Below are 12,336 nucleotides of genomic sequence, written 5' to 3'. Positions count from 1 at the left end.
ATCAGCTGGGAATGCATCGTAACAACTGTTTTTCTAACACCATGAAAAGTTGAATTTTTTGGAGATACGTGGATCTCACAGGACAGCGACCCTGCAACAAACATATGATGATCTTATAGAATATGATGCGTTGCTGTAGATTAAATTAGCCAACGGTAAGCTATATAAAGGAGTTAACATTAGCACAGCCTTAAACATCTACAGCAGGAAAAGGCAACATACACATTAATGCAGCAGGAAGATGAATCCAGAAACATGACCTACTGTTTATTAACCATTTATATGAGTATGTGCGCGTGCGTGTGAATGGGGAGCGTTCACCACATCCGAGGTGAGGAAGGGTTCACTGTTCTCCGGTGTGTGTGTGTGTGTGTTTATTGGTTCGGCCTGTACGTGCCGCTGCTCTTCCTGTGTAGGCGGGGTCTAATAAGAATGCTTGTTGAACTGGGGCATACGAAAACGACCACTGCAGCAGGCAGGCGGCACCGGAGCAGCGACTGTAACGTGTTTGGGCGAGCCAGGGACTCCTCGCTCCTTATTTAATTGTAAATATATATAGTTTACCCATAATAATACATTTTGGATATAGTAAAGTAGCCGTTCACGTGTCGTTAGTGGGAACGTTACGTAGTCTACTCGGCGGAGCGGTGCGGGTTATTAGCTAAAACAAAGCGGACCCTTATAACAATTTTAGCTAGTCCTCGTCTCAGTAAAGTTAACCGTTTATATTTGTTTTAAAAAGGACACTTTTTTCCGGGCTGATGTTACCCTAACTCAACGGAAACGCCCGTATAGTAAAAACACAAGGTAAGTGTTATTTTAACCTACATTTGTCACATTTAACCAGTCAGTCGACTGAAAGCACACTGTAAACGACAAAAGGGGAGAAGCGAGGAATGCCTGTCTTCAGGGGCAAACTTTGGGTGTGGATTAACGATAACTAAGTGCGGTTAGCTTGCTAACGTTAGCAGTCGAAAGACAGTTTATTTTTCCTCCATTATTTTCCTTTATGCCATACTGCTTTCGACAACATGACATTGTAAAACGTTGGCATATTTCAACCTAACGTTAACGTTACACCCCAAGTCTTAATTTCGGGCTTTGTAAAGAAAGTAGGCCATTGCTTTGTATAAGCGAAGAGGGGCAGTATGGGTGGTTTAAAGTGGGAGAAGATTGTGTGATTTAGGCTATCAGTCCTGGGTAACTATTAACACCATTATTACCTCATTCTAAAGTCAAAACAATCCCAGATGCTTTTACAGATGTTTAAACTTACAAATGTATTCAACAGGTCTAAAAACTTGAATATTTCTGTTGCTCTGTCTGATCATTTTGTTGTGACTTATCTTCCCTAAAGGTATTTTGTTGATTACTTTGACATTGTTGTCTTATTGTTACAGTGGGCTATATTTTGTTTAACTCTCTAAAGGATAGATTTCTAGACAGTTTTGTGGTTTATCTTTTACATCCACTCCTCTTAACTGCTATTTTTGTATTCTCCTCAAAGGATTTCTATGGGTCTTTCTCTTCCAGCAATGTGGAACTTTTACATTGAAAAGGGAGCTCAACAAATTAGTACTTGGTATAGTTGTCAGTCTGAAAAAATGACAAATTCCATCAAAGTCATCTTTTCTCATGAAAAAGGGTGAACCATGCGGTTTTCTTTAGATATGCAGTTAAAGCACCTGGGTCCATTTGACCAACCACCAGGCTTTTCTCAATTAGTCAAAACCAAAGAACCTTTGCAGATGTCTTTAACATTTGTGTTTGGACTGTACGAAAGGAGCATTTTATTTACATCGGAGTTACTTTTAAAGTCTCATAACTTTAGGCAAAACATACATGATGTAGGAAATCTAAACCAAATCCCTTTTGTAAGCCCAACTCGCAAGCATTTAAATGAAGTTAGACTTGTAAAGAATATCCTGAAACAAACTGCAGCTGGACCCCAGTCTGGTCAAACATGGTGCATTATGGGCTGTATAAGCTGTGGTTGAGGATACAGTGAGACCAAGGCGTCTTAAAGAAGGCCAGATTGGTTAACCAGGATCTAGAGTCTCTTGTTCAGCCTTGCCCACAGCGCTGATTCAGAACTGTTGACTGTACAGTATGTAAGCTGGACAAGATTGGTCTTGCCTGCCTCTTTCACTTCCTGTAAAGGAATTGCTGCCTGGGGGGGTGTTTTTTCTTCTTCTTTCCATTGTTAATCTCTGAGAGAAACTTGATTTGTTGAACTAGTAATCAGTGTTCACCAGGGCCTAATTTAGTGACAAGGGGAGTTAAAGGCTTTGGGTTAATTATCCTGCCTTTGCTTCTAGACAGCATCATAATGACATAGTAACAGCACTTTATCGAGGCGAGAAAAGATGTGACAATTTGCATAAACACATTAAACATACGTTTTAACATCTTCAAGCCATACAGAAAATCTAATTCTCATATACGTTATGAGTGTTTTCCCTGGGCTTATGAAAGACATAGGTGCACATACTATATTTGGCGGATGTTTAAGGGTCCTCCGTCAACAAAATGTAAATTTTTTCAGTAACAATCATGCAGTTTCACGTATTTTGGACCATTATTATTCCATATCTGTGTGTAAAACAATGGAAAAGCTAGAGCAGATAATAAATACGTAACATTAAAAAATCTTCAAGAGAAAACCTGCTAAAGAAGTCCACTGGAGACAAAACTACAATCATTAGATCTGAGAAGTCATTTAGTTGGATTCATTCGGCATAGGTGGTACCCAAAACTGGCTTGGGTGCTGCGCCTAAGCCTCATAAAGGCTGCTTTATGCTTCTGCGTCAACTCCACGCCGTAGCTACGGCGTCGTGACCCTTTCAGAGTTCTGCGCCGGGGTTGCTTTGCATCGCGGTGCATTTCACCTCCATAACGCTATGGGGTGTTGGCAAGCAAACTTTAGCACAACTGCCCACAAAGTACTGCTTGCTGTCGAAGTGCTAATTTCAAAACATTACTGACATATAGACACTTTACAAACGGATAACTCGACATTGTAACCAAAATATGTCTGAGTTTATTTGCCAAGCTGATGTCAGTGAACTAGCATGTTGCTACTCCCCACAGTAGGCTGCTAGAAACACCCACTATCAACACACAGGACCAGTTGACCAATCGCAGTCCTTGCGGTCTGCGTCGCCTTGACGCAAAGTTACATATTTTTGGAGGTGCACGTCGAGCTACGGCAGAGGGCTCGGAGGGGGGTTTGCGGCGACGCAGAGGGGTCTGTGGGGTTACGCTGTCGATTCAACGCAGAAGCGTAAACAGCCTTAATGGTACCGAAAACCCTAGTTGTGCACTCGTAGCAATCTCCGACCGGGCAAGAGAAAGAGAAGTCATTTATGTTTATCGTGTTTTTTTGCCCCCCAGCGGTGCCTTCCTGGCAGCGCTGTCTGGAAGGCGCCGTTGGGAGGCACTGGTTATTGTTAAGGTTAGGTGCCTTGAAGGCAGCAGTCGCAGCGCTGCCTGGAAGGAGCAGTTGGGGGCAAAAAACACCATTGAGCGTCATTTATGGTATGGGTGGAAATGGGTTGATATATTTACTCGCCAGACGTGGTGTTTTGCTTGCCCCGGGCCATCGGGCAACCCTTACTGTTAAACCCTCCTTTTTAATCTCAGGGAGAAACTTGATTTGTTGAACTAGTAATCTGTGTTCACCAAGGCCTAATTTAGAGACGAGAGGAGTTAAAGGCTTTGGGTTAATTATCCTGCCTTTGCTTTTAGACAGCATCATAATGACATAGCAACAGCACTGTATCGAGGCGAGAAACCCTGAATGTCTTTGATCGTGACATGGATGCAGATTATATACACCAGTCCTGGTAATTGTAGGCATGATGGGAGACAAGTCTGTAGACTGGAGCGGCCCCCTGCAGCTCACTGAGTCACTTCCCTTAGTTACATTGTTGTGATGTTTAAACGGAGTGAGCAGTGCTCAGCTAGCATCTAGGAGTGTCCGCGGCAGTTTGAAGGGTCATTCAGCATGACTCCACTCCAGGCCTTTACCCCCGACTCAGTCAGAAATGAGTCACGGATGATCTGGCCTGCCAGTGACGGCCAGGCGAATCATGCGGGAAGGGGATGTTTGTAGATACATGATCATGATCATGATTCAAACCTTATCCCTCCATGACTCCACCCTCTGTGGTAAAATGTCACAGCAAAGACATGAAGAGTTTTTCAAACCGCTTGTGAAGATGCGGCAAGAAATGCAAGAAAAGATTGACATATTTTTTTATCATGTACTATATGTAGGAATGAGGGATACATTTTGATCAGTGTACAAGAAAACCGTCACAAAGGAGAAGACAAGTAACTACTGCTGTTAATTGATTTAGTAGTGTGACAGCAAATTAATCGTCAGCGTTTAATGTTCAAGAAAAAATGCCAAGAATAATCTATTTCCAATCTTTAAAAATGGGGGAATCTGCTGCCCCGAGAGACTTAATAGATCAGAAGAAATGTCATTTTCATCAGTTACACCGATAAAAGAAGCTGTTAAGAGTAACTGTTTTAAAACCCCAAAGGAGAACAACATCTCTAACTTAAAAGGCCTTTAACTTGTATATAATAATAACTTAATTCAGAAGGTGTTGGAAATGGAATCCAGCCTCTTTTTTTACATACTTACTGAGGGAGGAAACAACATTTTAAAACCTGCCTGTAGGGATTTCAAGTTATTTTTTATTTATTTTTTTTTTAGGGTCAAACATGTCGTCATACTCCCTCTACGTTAAACTCTGGGTTCATGTTGGAAAGAAGTGGAAAAAGCTCCCCATATTTCAGTGATGTAGTTCCCCCACCAGATAGTTTGGAGCCAGTTAAGATGGAATGTGTTATCTCATCTCTCTGAGGAGGGCTGGGAGATCGGGATCTCCTCCACATGGCAGACAAAACCTCCAAAATATAGCCTGCTGCAGACTGAATTAACTCTTTCATAACCTCAATTTCTATGAGAATTTGACACATTTTCTATATAGCTTTTAGATGTTAAAACGTAAGGTTAACATGTTTATGCACATCAAAATTGAAATCTTGCTTTACTCTTATTTATCATTCTACTTTTTTATTTTTTTTTATTTTACTTACTTGACACTTTTTTGAAGCCTTTTAGAAGCTTCTTATTTTCTTTTTTGGAATGCTGGTAATGTAAGAGTCTGGGATGTTATGTTGACTCCACAATGGATTAATCACCTTGCTGATTAATCATTGTATTAAGATTGTATTGGTAGACAAAATGCTAACTGTATTTTGGGTCCCCTTGCCTACCTTAAATTGTTCCATTAGGTTCAAGTGAAAAATAGAAATTGGTTATTCCTTACATCCTTGACTGATACTGATTAGGGATGCACCGAAATGAAAATTCTTGGCCGAAACCGAAAACCAAAACACCGAAAGAAATTATGCCAATTATTAGTACCATTGCATTTATGGCTATGACTGTGTACTAACTTTACTAAAATCAAGGCATTGCAATTGTATAAATTAATATTAAAATTTAATTAAAAAAATATCTAGCAGAAATATGGCTACAATCTGATAGTCAAATACAGTATATAGTAGCCTAAGAACAGAATAGCTTACCTATTGTTGTTGTTGTTGTTGTTGTTGTTGTTATTATTTGAGTCACTTTCTTGCAGGATTTCACTGAACATATCAGACAGCGAGGGTGCATGCCCCTCATCTGGTGCAGAGAGACGAGTCTTTTTTTTTTTTCCTGCGCTCTGATCTCCTCCTGCGCCAGGCGCTGCTCCGTGCGCGCTCCGTCTCCGTCTCCACGCGGGTTCTCCGCATCCATCGCGGCCTGGATCATTTCTCGTGCGCCCTGCTTTATTTCCGCGTCCAAGTAATGGTCTTTATAACGCGGATCAAGTACAGTCGCGATGAAGTGCAGAGGATCCGAACAGATCTCAGTGAAACGTGTGCTGACAGACTCTAAGAGCACTTTTCATTGTTTTCACTCCGTGGTCCGTCGCAACCTCTGCTTAGGAGACGCTTTGCAGGTGAATCGGGTACTGACACACGTGCAGGTCGCGGTTTCTGTTAGCGTCATCACAACATTTTCAGCTGTATTGTTTCGGTGATAAAAGTAAATTCGGTGCATCCCTAATACTGATTATATTTAAGATGCCGGCCAAACACATGTATTATTGTAGGACAACAAACATGTTCAGTAATCCTTTCAACCATTTTTATAGTCAGCTGGATGTCAGATGGTCAACATGTGTCCTTTTCTGATGCTTTGTCTCAAGAAACCGACCTGGCCTGGGAACATCTAGTTTGACAGCACTTTTAAAGTTCAGTATCAAGCATCATGGCAGATGTTGGCTGCATAGAGGAGGTAATCCTGCTGGTTGTTCGGGTTTCCTTCCAACATGCTGTGTTTGCAGTCTGAAGCGAGGTGTTCTTCCTGATCCTTCAGCAGCCTGTAGGGGAGAATAGCGGCTGCCTGGGAGTGGTTTAATCAAGGAAATGGATGCAGAGTCATGCTGACTTGTTTGGGCAGCTAATGGACTGGGAGGGGACTGTGACTTTCTACAGCAGGTGGAGGCTGCTTGGCTGACCGGCTGGCAAACAGAGCTGGGGGGGCACCCCACTCAGTTTGTGGACCACCAGATGACACACCCAGCGGGAACAATGCTGACCTGTGTTGAATGCTACATTTGACTTTGCATGTTACTCACAGACGTTCTTGACATTTTAGTGCAGCATTCATATTTTGATTACACCAGGATGCATTATGTGACACGCACAATTGTGTTCATATAGCTGTCACATCCCTGAAAGTAGATATGGAAGTGGTCGGGTTTATATTGTGAGTTGAGATTAGGCCTGCACGATATGAGGACACTATGCCATAATGTTGTTGAATATTGCAATAAATATATTATGTGCGATAAATAAACCAATATTTAAGTGTACTCAGTTCTGCATTTCTGCTGCTTTCAGTTTTCTGCTGAAATACAACAAACTGCTTGTTGAATTCAAGACAAATGAAAGGAAATCATTTCCAGCATTCTTTTATTGAACCAATTGAACATTCAATTGAATATAAAAGGCACCACTAACTGCACTTTTTTAAAGTGCAGTTATCTACTGATATTTCCTTTCAACTAACACAAAAAATCTGAGTGTCTTTGACGATGTGTCGCACCAGTTGATATTGCCATGACGATAATAAACGGATATATTGTGCAGCCCTAGTTGAGATATGCATTACATAGTTTGGACACTGTCCAGTAAAATGATATAAACACTGTAAGAAGTGTTGGAGGAAAAAAAAAAAAAATCTCATTTCACTAAATCCAATTTCTAGAATCCCTTCTTAGAGGTAATGTTAAAATACCAGCTGAAACAGTAGTGTGAGGTTGTCTTAATTAGGCACAGTCTAGCTTCATCTGTGATGCATTTCAGTATTTAAGCAACAGCATGCAAGTTCACACTGTTATGTGGAAGTTGGATTAATGTGCTCTTCTCTTTTTTTTTTATGAGAGAGAAAAAGTGAGCCAACCATAAGTGATGCACAGTGTGGTTAACCTCTACTCGCATGAAACCAGGAACCACTGAGAAACTAGACAGCATTATGGTAGCTTTTGCAATACTTCCAGTTGTACACAGAGGAGCCGTGGGCATCAGCTGTTTGTGTTTTTGTCCTGTTTGCTTATTTTTTTCATTTTAGAATGGCACTCATGAATTTAGCTATGTTCTTATTATTTGTACCAACACTATGTTATGCATAAAATGTGCACTCATGAAAGGAGTGCATTGTGCAACTTCTTTGTTTACTGACTGGGTTAATTTTTTTTACCTCCCATTTCAACACAAAAGCCGCCGTCAGACAACTTGAAATAATCCCATTGGATCTCTGTAGAGCTGCAAAGATTAATCAATTAGTTGTCAACTTTTAAATTAAAGCTAGTGCGTAGTTTCTGTCTCCCCCATGAGGAATTCTAAGTAATGACAACAAAACTGTCGGCGCATCCACATGATACAATCCTTCCGTGACCGCATCCCCCCCCCTTCACGCAGTTGCTAGTAGCCAAGGAGGACATGGAGGATTAAAAAACACGATGGACTCTTCAGAAGAAGTCATTATCTTCACTGGAGTTTCTGTGTCGGAAAGTCACCGGATGCCCCATCTGCCCTGCATCTCTCTAATTTGCACTACCAGTTCCTTCTACTGTGCAGTAGAAGGAACCTATGTATAAGCAAAACATAATCAGCAGGAAACTCTTTGTGTGGGGGGGAGGTGCAGAAATGTCACATTTAAAATATTTTTAGGGTTTCAACTAAAGTCATTTCTCTTGTTTTTTTATGTATGTTTCATGTTTGTCGTCGTAGAGTTCTGTAAACAAAACCTGACCAAAGTCAAAATGTTTGATTCAACAGCACATACACCGTAAACTCAACTAGCCTATACAGAGGGACTTTATTAGGCCTACTTGTTGAACTGTGGTCTTCCCCAGTCTAAACATGGACTTTGGATTACTAGATTACTAAACATTCACAGATGTGCCTTGCTCCACCTTCAGACCACACCAAAGCCATATGAGCTGCAGCAAGTCCCAGACGTGTCCGGGGGGCAGATCATCTGCACAGTAACATATCCTCATTTAATCAGATAATACAACTCTTTCACTTGAACAACATCCACGTATTACTTAGGCCTACATATTAGACACTAGGGTTGCACAATATATATATTTTTTTTTTTTTTATTTTATCGTCATCGCGATATCCACTGCCGCAACAAAAACATTGTGAAAGGCTGCGAAGTATCTCGAAAAGACTCTCCGAGATGTTTTGTGTTAGTTGAAAGAGAACATCTGTAGAACACTGCACTTCATAGTGTATCTGTCATTCTTTTTTTAAGTGGTGCCTTTTTATATTCCATTCAAATGTTTCATATCCTGCAGTCCTATTAGCCACCTGGCCCACCAGTTTTTTTTTTTTTTTTTTTTCTATTTTGTGACTGTAATAACTTTAAGTGACATAAACCTCTAATGAAGCTATTAGTGCAGACAGTATTTCCCGATATCAGTGAGTGGCGTTATCAAGAGGAAGTCTCCTGCCCCGCACAATGCATAGTGCGTTTCCCTAGTCAATGAACAGGGGAAGGGGTGAACAAAGAAGCAGTGGTGACACACGTCTGCAGAGTCTGATTCAAAGTCCTCGTGTTAAACTCCTGTGTGTGAGTGTGACTGTCGCTGGCCCTGACTTGGGAAAATCCCAGCTCTGATTTAAGTGAAAGAATATTCCTTTTTCTTCAAACATGACCTGGCTACACACGCCCGGTGATGAGGGAGATATAAATTCATATAAATGGGGTGGACAAATTATGAGAAAACGCAATGCTAGGATTTCCCTCAGGAAATTGGTAACAACATCCACTCCTATGCTGTCCATCAGAGATGATGTTCTCTCAGCGCCGTCTCTCCTTCACCACAGAAAGAGGAATGCCACTGTCAAGTAGGCGGAGATGTCAAACAGGGAGTCGTTTATTTGCAATACAACCAGGGATGCATCGGCTTCAGATTTGGTCGAATATTGGGCTTTTTGACTCGTGAGCAGAAAAAGTGTTGTTTGGCAGTACTTTAAGTTAAAAGAAGGCCATTCAAGTCCAGCTACATGTTCAATCTGCAATGCTGATTTGTCTGGTGGTGGCGAGGACCCTAAACGACGCACAACATCACCGCTGTTACAACATTTGGTATGAAACATCCGAAAGAATATGAGTTGTGCAAGAAGAAATCTTCAGACCGTACCGTACCGTACGGAAAAGGAAGGACAGTTGCAGGTCCCTGGTATTCAGTTTCAGATTCAGCAGAATCTTAACCAGTGGATTCGGTATTTGGTGTTTGGCCGAACCCCAAAAATCTGGATTCGGTGCATCTCTGAATACAACTACATGTGTGAGCAGAGGAATGCTTTCTGTGACTTTCAGAGAGAGAGAGAGAGAGAGAGAGAGAGAGAGAGAGAGAGAGAGACTCTAGTCCCTGAGGCCCACTTTCAGACTGCAGATTGAATCAAACGCCTCTGACCCGTCAGGCTGATGGCAGGCAGCGGACTATAACACGGAGGCGCTGCGGAGGATCGAGTTTCATTCAGATCTTCTCAGCAGCTGTTGGGGGGAAATTCTTTAAAAAAACATTTTACATCCCTTAGTTCAACAGGTACAGCTGTGTACATTTCATCCGTGCAATTTTTCTGTCGGCTGTCCGACTGGTACAGGAAGATGATGTTCCCGCTCTCTTAATACAGACCACAAAGCTCTGATTGGCATGGTTGTTTTTTACCGAATCATCCCAGAGCACGACAGCAGACCGAGTTGAGGTGCTGAAGGAATTGAAAACAAAAGGTCACCTTTGCACCCAGCAGATGTTGTCTAGTGCAGTGGTTCTCAACCTGCGGTTCGTGACCCCCAAGGGGGTCGCAAGATAATTTCTGGGGGGTCGCCAGATGGTTGGAGGGGAAAAAATAATGAAAGAACATATTCTAGACCGAGGAATGTTTTTTACATTACTGTGTGAGTTTGGTACATTTAATGTGTTCTATTCAGAGCTTAATTTGTAGGAGGTTCTGGGACACAGAACGAGGTCTGAAGGCGGGTCAGGGGGAGAGAAATGGTCACAAACGCAGCAAAACTCCACAGAGCCTGGAGCACATTGGACAAGGCTATGTGCTAGCTGCTAAAAGTAAACTGTCATTAAAGCAAAGCATTATTTGTTTACATGTTTTAATCAGAGCATTCACAAAAATCACTCAAAATCAGCAGGGGGAGGCGTGTAGAAACTAGTGTCTAGTTTCTGATTTGAAATGTCTTCACCTTTTCAAACAAACCAGAGCCATCTTGATTATATCAACTGGATCAACTGGTTGCGTGTTGAGTTTAATTTGTTTTACAGTTACACTTTGCAATTCAAGCAGACAGACCGTATGGGTATTTTCAGCATCATGTCGTCTCTGTCTTCTCCAGCCTGACCATACAAAGTCATGACTCGACACCGTGTGCTCCTGTTACTCTAAATATTAGGCTCTCAGGTCTGTCATCACGACTCCTCACAGACCATAGTGTGTGCTTGGCGAGAGGGACAAAGGTAGGGGCTGAGAAAGGAGGATGAGTAGGGTAAGACTTTGTAAAAGTATCCACTCTCTATCAGTATTACCCCTCACTGCGGGCAAGGAAGTAACGTGGCCTCACATGTGTATTCAACTGATTTTCTCCATTGATATGAATCCATTATCAAAATAGTTGGCGATTGGAGCGCCTGGGTAGCTCACCTGGTAGAGACTCAGTCCTGGCTGCAGCGGCCCCCCAGTTCAATCCCAACCTGCGGCCCTTTGCTGCATGTCATCCCCTCCCCCTTCCCTTTTCATGCCTAAACTGTCCTATCCAATAAATGTCAAAATAATCTTTTAAAAGGAAAAATAGTTGGCAATTAATTTTAATAGTTGACAACTTATCAATTTAATTGTTGTAGCTCTACTTGCTTTGGAGAAAAAGTGTTCACTTTGTGGAGATAGTAGGCTGTTGATTGACCAACCCAGGCTGTCTTTTGCTGGAAGGGTTCGTTCAGGAACTCCCTATCCAATACATGAAGGGGACTATTGATTGGAAATGCTACTCTGTGGTAAATGTATATTTATTAGACGCTTTTTTGACCTCTTTCTCCCTAATGAATTCACCCCATACCAGCTGGCCTTCTATCATGTTTCACAGTTATGATGAGCAGTTGCACTCTGATATGGATCAGGTTTATCAGTCCGCCTCTGCCCAAAGTTGCTATCGGCTCTTATCAGCTGTGACGTTAGCGCCGACTTTTATGTCCTGCCATTTCTAGTGAACCAGTCAGTCATACAATATTTCAGCTATCACTCACTTTTCTGCTTTGAAGCTGAAAAGGCAGCGAGACTCTTCGTGAAAGCCACTGGTCTTATTAGTTGAGTCAGTTGAATTATATCGTACGTATTTGTCTGATGAGAGCTGTGGCAATAACAAGAGATTAGATGTACATTTCAAAAAGGCAGATGGGTTGAGAAAGATTTTTATTTAATTTAGGGTAGACGTTGAAGTGTCCAAAGCTATCATGCCCCAGGATCATTACCAGAAATGCCAGTGCCTCCCTAATGCCATTATGTGGCACACACAGGCATCGGAGACCCTGAATGCCTCCCAGTCTGTCAGCTCTCTGTAATTTGCAGCCCTGTGCAGAATGGTCCCCAGAGTGGTAAACAAAGCTGTACTTCAGGAATGTTGGGGAGGAGCCCTAATAGTGTAGAAAGTCTTTGCACTTGGTGTTGACTTGAATTTAT

General features: G+C 41.9%; 1 protein-coding gene across 2 annotated transcripts in view; it reads left to right on the top strand.

Moving 5' to 3' along the window:
* Positions 1-440: 440 nt before the first annotated feature.
* LOC120568299 (integrin beta-1-like) overlaps positions 441-12,336 on the top strand; it is a 34,319-nt gene continuing 22,423 nt past the window's right edge. Inside the window, exons 1-2 of one of the 2 annotated variants that reach the window (XM_039815707.1) lie at positions 441-545; positions 743-807. The gene's annotated coding sequence lies outside the window, so the exon portion shown is untranslated. Of the gene's footprint in view, positions 808-12,336 lie in introns of both variants that reach the window. The other variant, XM_039815708.1, reaches the window with a different exon arrangement.

Source organism: Perca fluviatilis, chromosome 11, assembly GCF_010015445.1.
Source record: "Perca fluviatilis chromosome 11, GENO_Pfluv_1.0, whole genome shotgun sequence".
NCBI classification, from domain to species: Eukaryota; Metazoa; Chordata; class Actinopteri; order Perciformes; family Percidae; genus Perca; species Perca fluviatilis.
This window is presented reverse-complemented; position numbering and strand designations above follow the sequence as displayed.